General features: G+C 39.6%; 1 long non-coding RNA gene across 2 annotated transcripts in view; it reads left to right on the forward strand.

Moving 5' to 3' along the window:
- The window catches only part of LOC309664098, a 101,045-nt gene that overhangs the window by 15,277 nt on the left and 71,215 nt on the right, over positions 1 to 14,553 (forward strand). The window contains exons 3-4 of one of the 2 annotated variants that reach the window (XR_014265600.1): positions 5,236 to 5,330; positions 5,828 to 5,929. This is a non-coding gene — a long non-coding RNA (uncharacterized lncRNA). The remainder of the gene's footprint in view (positions 1 to 5,235; positions 5,331 to 5,827; positions 5,930 to 14,553) is intronic. The other variant, XR_014265601.1, reaches the window with a different exon arrangement.

Below are 14,553 nucleotides of genomic sequence, written 5' to 3' on the forward strand. Positions count from 1 at the left end.
CCTCATTAGGCTTTAAATGGGAATCACAGAGACCCACAAAGGTACATTTCGGTTGTCCTGGCGCCGAGCAATAATGGGTAGAGTTCACAAAATAATAGAAATGATTCTGTCTTGCGTGGACTCTGGGGAAACAGCAGACAGATACCCAGTCTGGTCAGTAGCTGGCGGAATCCGGGCTGTGCGGCCCCAGAGGCAGAGCTGCAGGACAGTCCCCGCTGTGCCTCGAGGACAGCCCTTGCCCTGTCCCGATGATGCACAACGGTCACCTTCAGGGGACCAAAGTACCTCTGCTGAGTTTATCATAGCGCAAGAGTGTCTCAGCTTCATAAACTGTGATGGGGCAAACTAAATTAAGCTATTTTACTTGCTTTGTTGGAAGAGGGGGACCAGGGTCAAAGAAACTGGCCTTAGAACACACTGTGCTGCGAATAAGATTTGGACCCATTTCTACAAACTCCCAGTCTAAGGTTTCCTTTACTCGGTGGAAGCTCCTATATCAAGTTGAAGACATGAATCATTTGTTCAATTTAATTAAGTCGTCGTACACTGAGCGTGGGCGCTGGAGACACGGTGCTGGATGAGCCGGGAAAATCCCCCTGCTTTCACAGAGCTTAGAGGCCCAGAAGGAAGGCGGACAGTAAGTTATGTAAGGTGTGTTATGATGAGACCCACTTCAGATTCAGTACACGATGCAGCGGAGGCGCCTCGTGCCACCTAATCCGGTGGATCACAGAGGGCCTCCTTGAAGAGCAGACCGATAGAAGAGTAGGTGTCGCCCAGCCAAGGAGGTGGCTGAGGGGGATAAAGGAACAGAAAGAAGTCCTACGGCTGGCGTGAGCGGTCCACGGTGCGCGATGGCTAAACCAAGGATTTTAGAAATAATCTTAAGGACGGCAGGAAAGGGAGGCAAACAGACCACAGTGGCTGTGGATTGAGAGCAACAGAGAGCCTGGGGTCCACGTGGTTCAGCTTAGAGCCTCTCGCCTCCCGTTACCAGATAATGTTAAGAGTACACATATATTTATTTTCCTAAAAGTAGACTGAAGGAAGAGAAGCCAGCGCTTTTCTTCGGTTCAGGCAATTTCTGTCTGCTGGACAGCTGCTGCATTCAAGGGCATGTAATACCTGTACTAGGCACTTTTCAGACTCACGGAGCAAGTGAATATGTCCTGGTGTCTGCTTACCCATTACATTCAGAGCGGTGCTTATGAGCACCTCACTGACAGCAATCTGGTGGGAAGACAGGACAAAACAAAACGCAACAGCTGGGCCCGTCTACAAACAGCTATTAGGCAGACTGCTTAACATTTTAACAAATAACCAAGTTGATCTCAGGATTACCTCCGAGAGTAAGAGAATTTGGGGGTTTTATTTTTTAAAAAAGATTAAGAACAAATTTCAATTTTCTGCCACCAAATTACTTTTTGCTTAAAAATATGAGTGCCTACCATATGCCAGGCATTATACCAGGGACTCGAATTGAGGACCTTGCTCCTGGCCTCTGGGGAGCTTACAAATGGGCGGGAGCTACAGACATTGGGACAACGCATCACCGTGGGTTGTGTTCTAGAAAAGGAGCTACAGTCACGGGGATGACTTCGTGAACCTGGGGAAGGTGAACGAGAGCAGTGCTGTTCCCGCATTGTTCTTTTGTGGACACCATTTTTAATAAGATGGTTGAAATCCAACACATTTTTGTTTTCTTTTAAAATTTTCTAAATCAGAAAAGGAGCAGGTAGCAAATTGACTCCAGAAATGAAACAGTTTTCATCACAAGGAGACATTTTCAGTGTGATTTGACAGTTTTCCATCAGCACGGATCACAGAACATCCACCAGTGGACTAGGCCCTGCAAATATTATGACTGTCCAGCTTGCTTTCTTTTTAAAAAAAGACAATCTATTCGCAGTATTAAAAGCATTTGTATAACTTTCTTCTTACACACTATGCACAAATTTTCATATCTCAACATGGAAAGGATTCTGGTTGTATTTGAAACGTTCAAGGGTATATAATAAGCCTCACCGTTCACATATGATTTCATTGATACATTCATGCAACACATGTTGAGTGACTGTGCCAGACTGAGGACACAAAGTCCTGCTCTTACGGAGCTTACAGCCTGGGAAATCCAAATGGAATGATTAATGGTAATAGAAAGTGTTTCTGGACTTCCCTGGTGGCGCAGTGGTTAAGAATCCGCCTGCCAATGCAGGGGACATGGGTTCGAGCCCTGGTCTGGGAAGATCCCACATGCCGCGGAGCAACTAAGCCCATGTGCCACAACTACTGAGCCTGTGCTCTAGAGCCCGCAAGCCACAACTACTGAGCCCGCGTGCCGCAACTACTGAAGCCCGCGCACCTAGAGCCCGTGCTCCGCAACAAGAGAAGCCACTGCAATGAGAAGCCCGCACACCACAACGAAGAGTAGCCCCCGCTTGCCGCAACTAGAGCAAGTCCGCACACAGCAACAAAAACCAAAGCAGCCACAAATAAAAACAAATAAATAAATTAAAAAAAAAAAGGAAGTGTTTCTTTTGCTTGGCCGTTCTTCTCACTACTACCTTTAATTAAAAATTTAACGTTCTATTTTATAACTATTTTCAAATATCCCTTTTTACTATTAGAATTGTGTGAAAACACTCTTTTTCTGGGTACCTGTCATTCAGTGTTATGCCATAATGGCTGACATCATGAACTTATCAAGAGTTTCACTGCCATGATTCACTCTAGTTGATGCCTTATGTTCAAAAGGAAAGAAAGGAAAGGAAAGGAGGGAGGGAGAGAGGTAAGGAGGGAGGGAGGAAGGAAGGAAGGAGACGCTAATGAGCATAGCTACCCATGAAGCTCTTTATGTATAATGTATGATAAGAAAAGAAAAAAATTGAAACAAAAAATTGGGGGAGCAGCAATCTGGGAGCACAGAAAAGAGAAAAAGTAAACTAGAACTAGAATTGTGCAACAAATTAGAATTATTTTTAACCAAAGTTGAGAAAACAGGAGGTTAATAATCCATCAATGCAATCTAAGGAAAATCCTCAATTGCTTAAGCTAAGGATTGAGAAAATCTTAAATCAGATGTGTTAGCAAGAGGAAATAATTTATTACAATTCCTTAATTCAACATTAAATAAAATTTCAATCACCAGTTCCTCTTGTGAAGTCTACCAGGCGACTTGAACTGTGTCTCTTGCCTAGAAATAGGTCAGTTAAATAAATGATTGCAAAGGAGTATATGATGTCTGATTTCATGAGTCATTTAATGCTTAATAACAAAAGCCAATCAATCAAGGGGGAAAATATCAATAGTTCAAATCTGTTGCATCTGAGGTTTTAAATTTTATTTTGCTTCTTTAATTTTGAAATCTCAGCATTAGAAATCAGAATTTTTCATTACCTTTCTCTTTTCTTCAGTCTCAAGTGACCGTTTATTGAATTCATTGTATTCTATATGGAAATTTTAAAGTGCAGATTGTTTTACTTCAAAAGTTTTTAAAAATGTTGATTGCACGGAAAGAAGGTGCTGGGAATAAGAATTCACACCTGCATACAAGCAGGCATTTAAAACAACTGTCCATCATTTAAAATCTGCATTCTCGCACTTTAGCATCAGTGAGTTAAAAGAGGAACTTTACCACTTAGAGTTTCCATCAACCTGCATTTACTGATCCCCTGCGGTATGAGCCCTGTGGTTTCAGAGCAGCACAACCTCACCCAACCACTCACAGCAGCTCCAGACTAGTCCCCCGCCTTCATTTAGACCTACCGTCTACCACCCAGCTCAAACCAAGGCGGGAAGAGGGGGTGGGAGGAATTGGGAGATTGGGATTGACATATATACACTACTCTGTATAAAATAGACAACTAATGAGAACCTACTGTATAGCACAGGGAACTCTACTCAGTGCTCTGTGGTGACCTAAATGGGAAGGAAATCCAAAAAAGAGGGGATAGATGTATACGTTTAGCTGATTCACTCTACTGTACAGCAGAAACTAACACAACATTGTATAGCAACTATACTCCAATAAGAATTTTTAAAAACTCATTGGGTAGTAAAGTTCCTTCTTATTTCTACAAATTCGAAGAACAGCCGTTTCAAGGCATGAAGTACAAGAAAATGAAAGATTGAAGGACTGAATGCTAGAGTTTTGCAGGCGGGGTTTCAGCAGAGCACACACATCCTCATCCCCCAGGGGGGCAGTGGGGATGCTAGGCAGGGACCACTGTGTGTTCGCCAAACTCCGCCCGGTTCTTCCGGAAGCACGGCTTCAGTGCATTTCCCAGACCCTCGCACGGGGGTCACGTGACTGCGTTCTGGCCAATGGAAATTACGTACACCACTTGCAGGCCTGGCCCCTGATCATCAGCGTACACAGTCCTCTGCCCGTCGTCAGATGCACAGAGTTCAGGGGAAGACAAGGTCAGTGGGCTGGAAGAGGCCCCCTCTTCTTCCTACCGCACTCGTACCGGACTGGGGCCAAGCAAGAACTTAGCCTCCACTGCATTACAGCCCTGAGGCTTGGGGTTGCCACAGGAGTTGTTACACGACGAATGACACAGGTGTAAAGGGAGATGGTGGCCAGGAGAATGAGAACGCAGGTATCCTTGATTTACAGTTGGCCGCTCATGCCACGTTGCTCTGTGTGGACATGCAAACTGCAAAATCAGGACCACAGACAGGGGACTTCCCTGGTGGTCCTGTGGTTAAGACTCCACGCTCCCACGGCTGGGGGGTCCAGGTTGGATCCCTGGTCAGGGAACTAGATCCCGCGTGCCGCAACTAAGACCCGGCACAGCCAAATATATAAACATTAAAAAAAAATAAAACCCACACAACATAAACAAAAAGTTACTAAGCCAATATATTAAGGTTCAGCTACAGTTGAATACCTTGGCGATCATCCGTTTTTTTCTTCCAAGGTCTACATGTCTGTGTCACCTTTCCCCAGACATGTAGCTGCTGCCTTCCCCTTGGGAACCAATTGTTCACGTGTCCCCTCCACATTTCCTCTATGATTATGTAGCTTTATTATCCTGCATTCCTTTCCCAAGTTGTTAAAATTATTTTCTGTTTTTCATCAATTGTTGATAGCCACTTCTTTGACATTAATGAATCTGCAAGGGGAGGAAGATAAGCTCAATTATTTTAGCATAAAAATAAAAGCCAGTTTTTAAAAAATTGTAATTTTGTTCTTGTTTAATATTTTCTTTTGTGTTTTTTTTTCCCTACCAGATATTGCAATATGTTCTAATGGTCTGGTAATCAAAACCAGAATAATGATGATGCCACAATAGACCAATGGATTGAAATAGAAGACCCCAAAGCATGTAAGAAGCATAATTGAATACCCAGAAGTATATATAAATGCCACTCTTTTCCTCGGAGATTTTTTTTTTTTTTTGGCCGTACCACGTGCCTTGCAGCATCTTTCCCGACTAGGGATTGAACCTGGGCCACTGCAGTGAAAGCCCGGAATCCTAACCACTAGCCCAGGGAAGTCCCTATAAATGCCACTCTTGTGTGTACTATGTTTTTATATATATGAGGATATTTCTGAGCCTTCTATTTGAATGGACATCTCCTGCTCCCTATATTTGTGTTTTTTCCCTTTTTTTTCTATATTCTTTTTTAAAATAACACAGTGTAACAGCAAAGCCACCAGAATGGCTTCCAATCTTTCCCGCCTCCTAGTTCACCCCCCACCATGTAATCCCCTCTTACTTTGTAGCAGGGTTGGTCTGTGTGCCCCTAGAACAGCAGGAGTGATGGCACGTCCTCGGGTTTTAGCTCACACTCCTCTTTTGGCTCCCTCGTTCTGGGGAAGTAGGTCGTCTCGGGAGAGGACACTCAGGCAGCTCTGGAGGGGCCCCTGTGACAAGGAACTGAGACCCACAGCCAGTGAGAACCCAGGCCTGCCAACGAACAGGTAAGTGAGCTTGGAAGGGGATCTTCCCACAGCTGAACCTTCCATGACGGCAGTTCAAGTGGCAGCTGAGCCAGAACCCAAGGGTGCCATCCAGAGTTCTAAATCTCAGGAACCGTGCGAGACAACGAATGTTTGTTACTTTGTGCTTCTCTGCCAAGTTTTGGGGTAATTTGTTACACATTAGATAATTCAACCACATAGCATATAAAATAAAATCAATAAAACTAATATGGGTCAATGATTAGTAAATCACACAATTTGACAAGTTTTGACATTTCTGTTTCATCTTAATTGTCTTCCTCAAAATTAATTCCTTTGAGTAAAACATGTGATTACCAGTGTAACTAAAGGATTATTTTCCATTTTATTGAACTCATTAAACAGTATTGCAGTGTATTTGCTTCTATTTAAAAACATGATATGACTCTGGGAAAAAAGCTACTTCAAATTAGTCTAAAAACTATTATTTCTTTCTATCAATGTGTAAAAACATGATGATTGCTTAGTAGAAGTTCGTAAGAGGTGGACTGACTTAAACATATATTTAAGCATAACATTGTAAACAAACAGGTTCTTTTGAAGTCCTTGAAGATAGTTTTCTTTCTTGTGAACATCCTTCTTTATACGCCTAAGATTGTTTGCAATCTCTGTCATTATTCTTGGTAGAGTTAAACTTCAACAGAGTAACTGAATGCTAACAATTCTGAATTAGTGAAGCTCCAAATAAGGAAGCTTTATTATGTGTGAGGGTGCTGGAAATGCTAAAACCCCAAGTTCTGAGTCAAGGCGATCGTTCTGAGCAGCCTGTGTCTCTGCCAGGGTTACAGCACCAGTGTTCTCCATGCTTCACTGAGGTTGGAATCCAGATATTGGTACTGAATTGTCTCAGTCTGGCCACAGTGGTCATTTTACTTTCCCACTCATTTTCCCTCAACTAGAATGACTAGGGATAATTGATTTTTCCATGTAGAAAAAGAATGAAACTGAATCTCTGTTTCACAACATTGAAAAAAAAAACCAACACAAATACCCAAATGAATCAAGGGCTTATGTGTGAAAGGCAGAATTTAAGCATTTTAGAAGCAGATGGAGAGATTATCCTTATGACCTTGGAAGAATTTCCTCATTAAAATACAAAAATCGCAAATTGCAAAGGAAAAGATTAGAAAATTTGACTACATTGTGAACTTATCTCTCTCTCTCTCTCTTTCTCTTAAGTATTATATTATGAAGAAGAATTTTTAGGGAGAGTAATGTGACTTAATAAGCTTCATTATTTTGGCAATTTTGGTGCAAATCTTAGTAATACACAGTCAGAGATCTGGCTCCAAGATCACTTTTTTTGTGTGTGTGATTCTTGGTTTTGATGGCTGTCATAGCCTTAATTTTCTCATTCATATTTTTCTTATATCCTGAATTTTCTCAATTATTGTTTTCTTTTTGTACTTTAGTATCTTTGTAAATTACATCAAAACTAAGGGGGTAGGTAATAAATTAAAAAGTTGAACAAAACATTAGATTCAGTTTATGCTGCCAACAGATAAGTATTTCTAACCTGAGCCTTCAAAACATTATAAAAATTTTATAGTAAACAATGGAAGGGCTTCCCTCGTGGTGCAGTGGGTAAGAATCCGCCTGCCAATGCAGGGGACATGGGTTTGAGCCCTGGTCCAGGAAGATCCCCCATGCCACGGAGCAACTGAGCGCGTGCGCCACAACTACTGAGCCTGCGCTCTAGGGCCTCTGTGCCACAACTACTGAAGCCTGCACGCCTAGCATCCCTGCTCGGCAACAAGAGAAGCCACCGCAGTGAGAAGCCCATGCACCGCAACGAAGAGTAGCCCCGCTCGCCACAACTAGAGAAAGCCCGTACGCAGCAACGGAGACCCAACACAGCCAAAAATAAACATACAAACAAACAAATAAATAAATATTTAGAAAATGGATAATTTATGGAGACTTTCTGGCAATACTGAATGCAAATACAGGTAAATCTTCTCCAACTAACTCAGTTTTGGCACATCTAAACACCCTATAATCTCAGAGACACAACACCAGACCTATCAGTCATAGATAATACTTCCTAGTTGTCTAAAGATTCAGTTTGTCAAATCATCTCGTTAATTTTTATCAGGTTGGGTCTTGCATTGCATTTGCTAAATTGGGAGAATAACAGACTCAGACTCTACCTGCACTTCCTGTAAGCTCTCTCAGAATACAAAGGAGCATGGGGGCCCCACTTTTGTTCCTCCCAATTCAATCCTGTTATGCAATGCAGAAGTTACAAAGCTTTCATCAACAATTACTGACTACTTTTTTAAAATTAATTTTTATTGGAGTATGGTTGCTTTACAATGTTGTGTTAGCCTCCACTGCACAACAAAATGTATCAGCCGTACACATACAGATATCCGCTCCCTTTTGGACTTCCCTCCCATTTAGGTTACCACAGTGCACTAGGTGAGTTCCCTGTGCTATACAGCATGTTCCCATCAGTTGTCCATTTTATACATAGTATCAATAATGGATATGTGTCAATCCCAATCTCCCAATTCCTCCCACCCCACCCCTTTCCCCCTTGGTATCCATACGTTTGTTCTCTGCATCTGTGTCTCTGTTTCTGCTTTGCAACTAAGATCATCTGTACCATTTTTCTAGCTTCCACATATATGCATTAATATATGATATTTGCTTTTCTCTTTCTGACTTCACTCTGTATGACACTCTCTAGGTCCATCCATATCTCTACAAATGACCCAATTTCATTCCTTTTTATGGCTGAGTAATATTCCATTGTATATATGTACCACATCTTCTTTATCCATTTCTCTGTCGATGGACACTTAGGTTGCTTCCATGTCCTGGCTATTGTAAATAGAGCTGCAATGAACATTGGGGTGCATGTGTTTTTTTGAATTATGGTTTTCTCTGGGTATATGCCTAGTAGTGGGATTGCTGGGTCATATGGTAGTTCTATTTTTAGTTTTTAAAAAATATTTTCCATAGTAACTGCATCAGTTTACATTCCCACCAACAGTGCAGGAGGGTTCCCTTTTCTCCACACCCTCTCCAGCATTTATTGTTTGTAGATTTTTTGATGATGGCCATTCTAACCCATGTGAGGTGTTACCTCATTGCAGTTTTGATTTACATTTCTCTGATTAGTGATGCTGAGCGTATTTTCATGTGTTTGTTGGCCATCTGTATGTCTTCTTTGGAGAAATGTCTACTTAGGTCTTCTGCCCATTTTTTGACTGGGTTGTTTGTTTTTTTGATATTGAGCTGTATGAGCTGCTCAATATATTTTGGGGATAATCCTTCTTCAGTTGCTTTGTTTGCAAATATTTTCTCCCATTCTGAGGGTTGTCTTTTTATCTTGTTTATGGTCTCCTTTGCTGTACAAAAGCTTTTAAGTTTCATTAGGTCCCATTTGTTTATTTTTGTTTTAATTTTCATTACTCTAGGAGGTGGGTCAGAAAAGATGTTGCTGTGGTTTATGTCAAAGAGTGTTCTGCCTATGCTTTCCTCTAAGAGTTTTATAGTGTCTGGCCTTACATTTAGGTCTCTAATCCATTTTGAGTTTATTTTTGTGTATGGTATTAGGGAGCGTTCTAATTTCATTCTTTTACATGTAGCTGTCCAGATTTCCCAGCACCACTTATTGAAGAGGCTGTCTTTTCTCCATTGTGTGTTCTTGCCTCCTTTGTTGTAAATTAGGTGACCATATGTGTGTGGGTTTATCTCTGGGCTTTCTATCCTGTTCCATTGATCTATATTTCTGTTTTTGTGCCAGTACCATACTGTCTTGATTACTGTAGCTTTGTAGTATAGTCTGAAGTCTGGGAGCCTGATTCCTCCAGCTCCGTTTTTCTTTCTCAAGATTGCTTTGGCTATTCAGGGTCTTTTGTGTTTCCATACAAATTGTAAAAATTTTTGTTCTAATTCTGTGAAAAATGTCATTGGTAACTTGAGAGGGATTGCATTGAATCTGTAGATTGCTTTGGGTAGTATAGTCATTATCACAATATTGATTCTTCCAATCCAAGAATGTGGTGTATCTCTCCATCTGTTTATGTCATCTTTGATTTCTTTCATCAGTGTTTTATAGTTTTCTGAGTACAGGTCTTTTGCCTCCTTAGGTAGGTTTACTCCTAGATATTTTATTCTTTTTGTTGCAATGGTAAATGGGACTGTTTCCTTAATTTCTCTTTCTGCCCTTTCATTGTTAGTATATAGGAATGCAAGAGTTGTCTGTGTATTAATTTTGTATCTTGCAACTTTACCAAATTCATTGATTAGCTCTAGTAGTTTTCTGGTGGCATCTTTAGGATTTTCTGTGTATAATATCATGTCATCTGCAAACAGTGACAGTTTTACTTCTTCTTTTCCAATTTGGATTCCTTTTCTTTCTCTGATTGCCATGGCTAGGACTTCCAAAACTATGTTGAATAATAGTGGTGAGAGTGGACACCCTTGTCTTATTCCTTATGTTAGAGGAAATGCTTTCAGTTTTTCACAATTGAGAATAATGTTTGCTGTGGGTTTGTCATATATGGCCTTTATTATGCTGAGGTAGGTTCCCTCTGTGCCCACTTTCTGGAGAGTTTTATCACAAATGGGTGTTGAATTTTGCCAAAAGCTTTTTCTGCATCTATTGAGATGATCATATGGTTTTTATTGTTTAATTTTTTAATATGGTATATCACATTGATTGATTTGCATATATTGAAGAATCCTTGCATCCCTGGAATAAATCCCACTTGATCATGGTGTATGATACTTTTAATGTGTTGTTGGATTCTGTTTGCTAGTATTTTGTTGAGGATTTTTGCATCTATGTTCATCAGTGATGTTGGCCTGTAATTTTCTCTTTTTGTGATATCTTTGTCTGGTTTTGGTATCAGAGTGATGGTAGCCTCGTAGAATGAGTTTGGGAGTGTTCCTTCCTCTGCGATAGTTTAGAAGAGTTTGAGAAGGATAGGTGTTAGCTCTTCTCTAAATGTTTGATAGAATTCATCTGTGAAGCCATCTGGTCCTGGACTTTTGTTTGTTGGAAGATTTTTAATCACAGTTTCAATTTCATTACTTGTGATTGGTCTGTTCATATTTTCTATTTCTTCTTGGCTCAGTCTTGGAAGGTTGTACTTTTCTAAGAATTTGTCCATTTCATCCAGGATGTCCATTTTATTGGCATATAGTTGCTTGTAGTACTCTCTTATGATCCTTTGTATTTCTATGGTGTCATTTGTAACTTCTTTTTCATTTCTAATTTTACTGATTTGTAGCCTCTCCTTTTTTTCTTGATGAGTCTGGCTAAAGCTTTATTAATTTTGTTTATCTTCTCAAAGAACCAGCTTTTAGTTTTATTGATCTTTGCTATTGTTTTCTTTGTTTCTATTTCATTTATTTCTGCTCTGATCTTTATGATTTCTTTCCTTCTACTAACTTAGGGTTTTGTTTGTTCTTTCTCTAGATGCTTTAGGAGTAAGGTTAGGTTGTTTATTTGAGATGTTTGTTGTTTCTTGAGGTAGGATTGTATTGCTATAAACTTCCCTTTTAGAAATGCTTTTGCTGCGTCCCATAGGTTTTGGGTCATCGTGTTTTCATTGTCGTTTGTTTCTAGGTACTTTTTGATTTCCTCTGTAATTTCTTCAGTGATCTCTTGGTTATTTAGTAACATATTATTTAGCCTCCATGTGTTTGTATAATTACTACTTTTATTGTCATCCCCATGTGGGAGTTCTGAAAGACTGTTTGAAATTCGTTCAAGTAACAGAGGATAGTATAGGAAGTGCAGCCTTCTGTATTAAACAAAGAATAAGAGAAAAATATTCACTCCTATCAAAGGTGCAAAGCAATAGAGAATCAACACAAATAAAACAGGCGCCAGCCAGAAAGCCTGTAGGAAAGGGAAGGGAGATCAAAATCAGGTTCTTTAGAGGTGAATGGTATCAAGAAAATACAATGTTATTTGCAACAGAATTTTTTAAAAAGAAAGATAAGCTGGAATAGCCTATTAGCCAGACACTTCTTCACAAACTAAGTTCTGGATAGTGGTTCCGTTTGTAAGGACTCCAGCAGTACTGTATACAGCACTGAGCAGGAGAGTTCCACAAAAATGCTTGCCACTGTCACATTCAGGCCAACCCAAATCATCCACAGTCAAGTAATCCCTACAACCTCATTCACTGAAAAACCATGAACGTCTCATATTTTTTTCTCATAAAAATATAGATGAGATGGATTATAGCTGAAGGTATATTAGAAAAATTCCAGATTGCTTTTTTTTTAGCTTTTTATTTTTATTGTTCTCCTTGGCTCTTCAATTTTAGTGTTAATTTATTGAATTATGGTCAGAAAATCTGTACCTTTTATTTTTTATTTATTTATTTTAAAAACATCTTTATTGGAGTATAATTGCTTTACAATGGTGTGTTACTTTCTGCTTTATAACAAAGTGAATCAGGTATACAGATTGCTTAATACATTTTTTTAAATCACAGTTAATTAATGTCATTTTAGCATTTGAGAAAATTTCAACCCTAGGTGAGAAGCCCTTATCATTCTAGACTTCTTCATACCCCTCAGAGACCTAAGTATTTTACATGAATATCACTCTATTACAAAAGTATAAAATGATATACTACTTTGACACTGAAAAAGTGAAATGTCTAATTAAAGAATATATTCAAGATGTATGATGACACCTGCCAGAAAACATAAGAATTTCCTAAATTTAATGCACTATTATAGATTGTACCAATTGATCATATTAGCATAAATGTCAAAGTAGGATTCTGAACACCTGAAAGTCATATTGCTTTGGGAGAGAAGAAAATAATTAGTGACTTGTGCTCCTGTGGTGATCATTATGGTGGTTTGCAAATTCCACGCTGTCTCTTTTTCAACACATGGCTTGTATTTCCTGTGCACCTGGAATTAGGTTGTATTTCCTGTGCCCTTGGAATTAGGTGTGGCAGGTCATTCCTCTGCTACAGAAAGTGAAAGCTCCACAGGGCAGTGTCTACTCCACCACATCCGGTTTTCCTCTTGCTTGGAAATTCACAGTATTTGAGATGGCAGCCTCTTAGCCACTGGGACCCCTGAGGGGTTAGCAAAGGCCGGTTCCTGCTTCCAACCTGCAATAGAAATAGAGCATGAACAAGAAACAAGTAAAATGTGTGCTTTAAGCCACTGAGATTTTGGAGTTTGTCACTGTGCCACAACCTACCTACCTGTCACAATACCACATACAAAGGTATACAAGAATCATATCATCAAGAGTGAAATCAAGACAGGTTGTCAGCCTCAATTCTGTTTTGTTCTATCAAAAGAACCACTAGCAGTTGCCAGGAGAAAGCTATCCCAAATTGTGTCCATTATATGAAAATTATAAACGTGTGGCTGGAGAAGTAGGGGTAGCTGGTGTATCTTATAACACACAGTAGCCAGAAGAATACCAGCCATGTCAGGCAGCCTAGTGTGCATTTCTCTGCATTTATTTATATTAAATGAAGAGGAAAAATACTAGGTGATTATTTTTTAAAGTAATTTATTCCCATTCCATTTGGGCTCTGATATTTATCTGCCTGACCAGAAATGAGCCAGGGCAGCAATTTGGGAGTTCTTTTTTTTCTTTATTTTTAAAATTCAGTTTATATTATAGATACCATTGACTTCAGTTAAAAGTTTTATTATTTTTCTAATTTTAAGAGGGAAAGAATCTTATTGATCTTGTTCAAAGCCATGTCCCTGGTACTTAGAATAATGTACAGAATAAGTAGACCAAAAATAGTTTTTGAATGAATGAATGAATCTATGTTTTTGCTAGAAGTTTTTATTATCTGCAAGGTCAATATTAGTTAACAGTCTGATGTGGCTCTCCCAAAACTCAGGTATCATTTTGAATTTCAATAATAGAAGTATCAGGTCTAGGACAAATGGAAAATATAATTCATTCTACTCTTCTTAGCCTTCTGGAGTATAATATTTAGTTAATTCTATTATCATACACCAAGACAGGTATTGATAAGTTCTACTGCAGAGCTTCCTTAACTTTTTTTGACACCATGGTGACCCCAGAACATGATAATATTTGTAGAATACAAGCGGGTAAATAAAAGCCTTCCTGGGCCACTCTTAGGGCCGAAGGACTAAAACGCTGTGAGGAACTAACATATTTCTCTTAGAGGATCCTTTATTACTAACAGAAGTTGTTTAAATGCTGATAATGAAAGAGTATTTATATTACAAGGGAGAGAGAGTTTCTTTAATTCTAAAAACGACCGCAGTACACAGGAGAGAACATGAAAATGAATATGGTGCTTTCTTTCTCACATACACCACGACCAGGACACCCAGAGAAAATGATGGTATTTTGGCACATTTGAAATGCAGCTCAGCTCCGTTGTGTCAGGAGAACCACTGGAATGGACGGAGGAGCTTGAAGGCACAGTATAATGGTTATTCTAGTCACAGCTAATTCAGGACCTCCCGTGTCAGGCACTTTGCATACATTGAACGTATGGAATCCATCTGAGATGGGTATTATTTCTTGTACCTTTTCATACAGAAACTGAAGCTTAGAGACATGTAATGTTACATCCAGGTCCGTGTAAGTGGGA

Source organism: Balaenoptera physalus (assembly GCF_965194825.1).
Source record: "Balaenoptera physalus genome assembly, chromosome: 7".
Taxonomy (NCBI): Eukaryota; Metazoa; Chordata; class Mammalia; order Artiodactyla; family Balaenopteridae; genus Balaenoptera; species Balaenoptera physalus.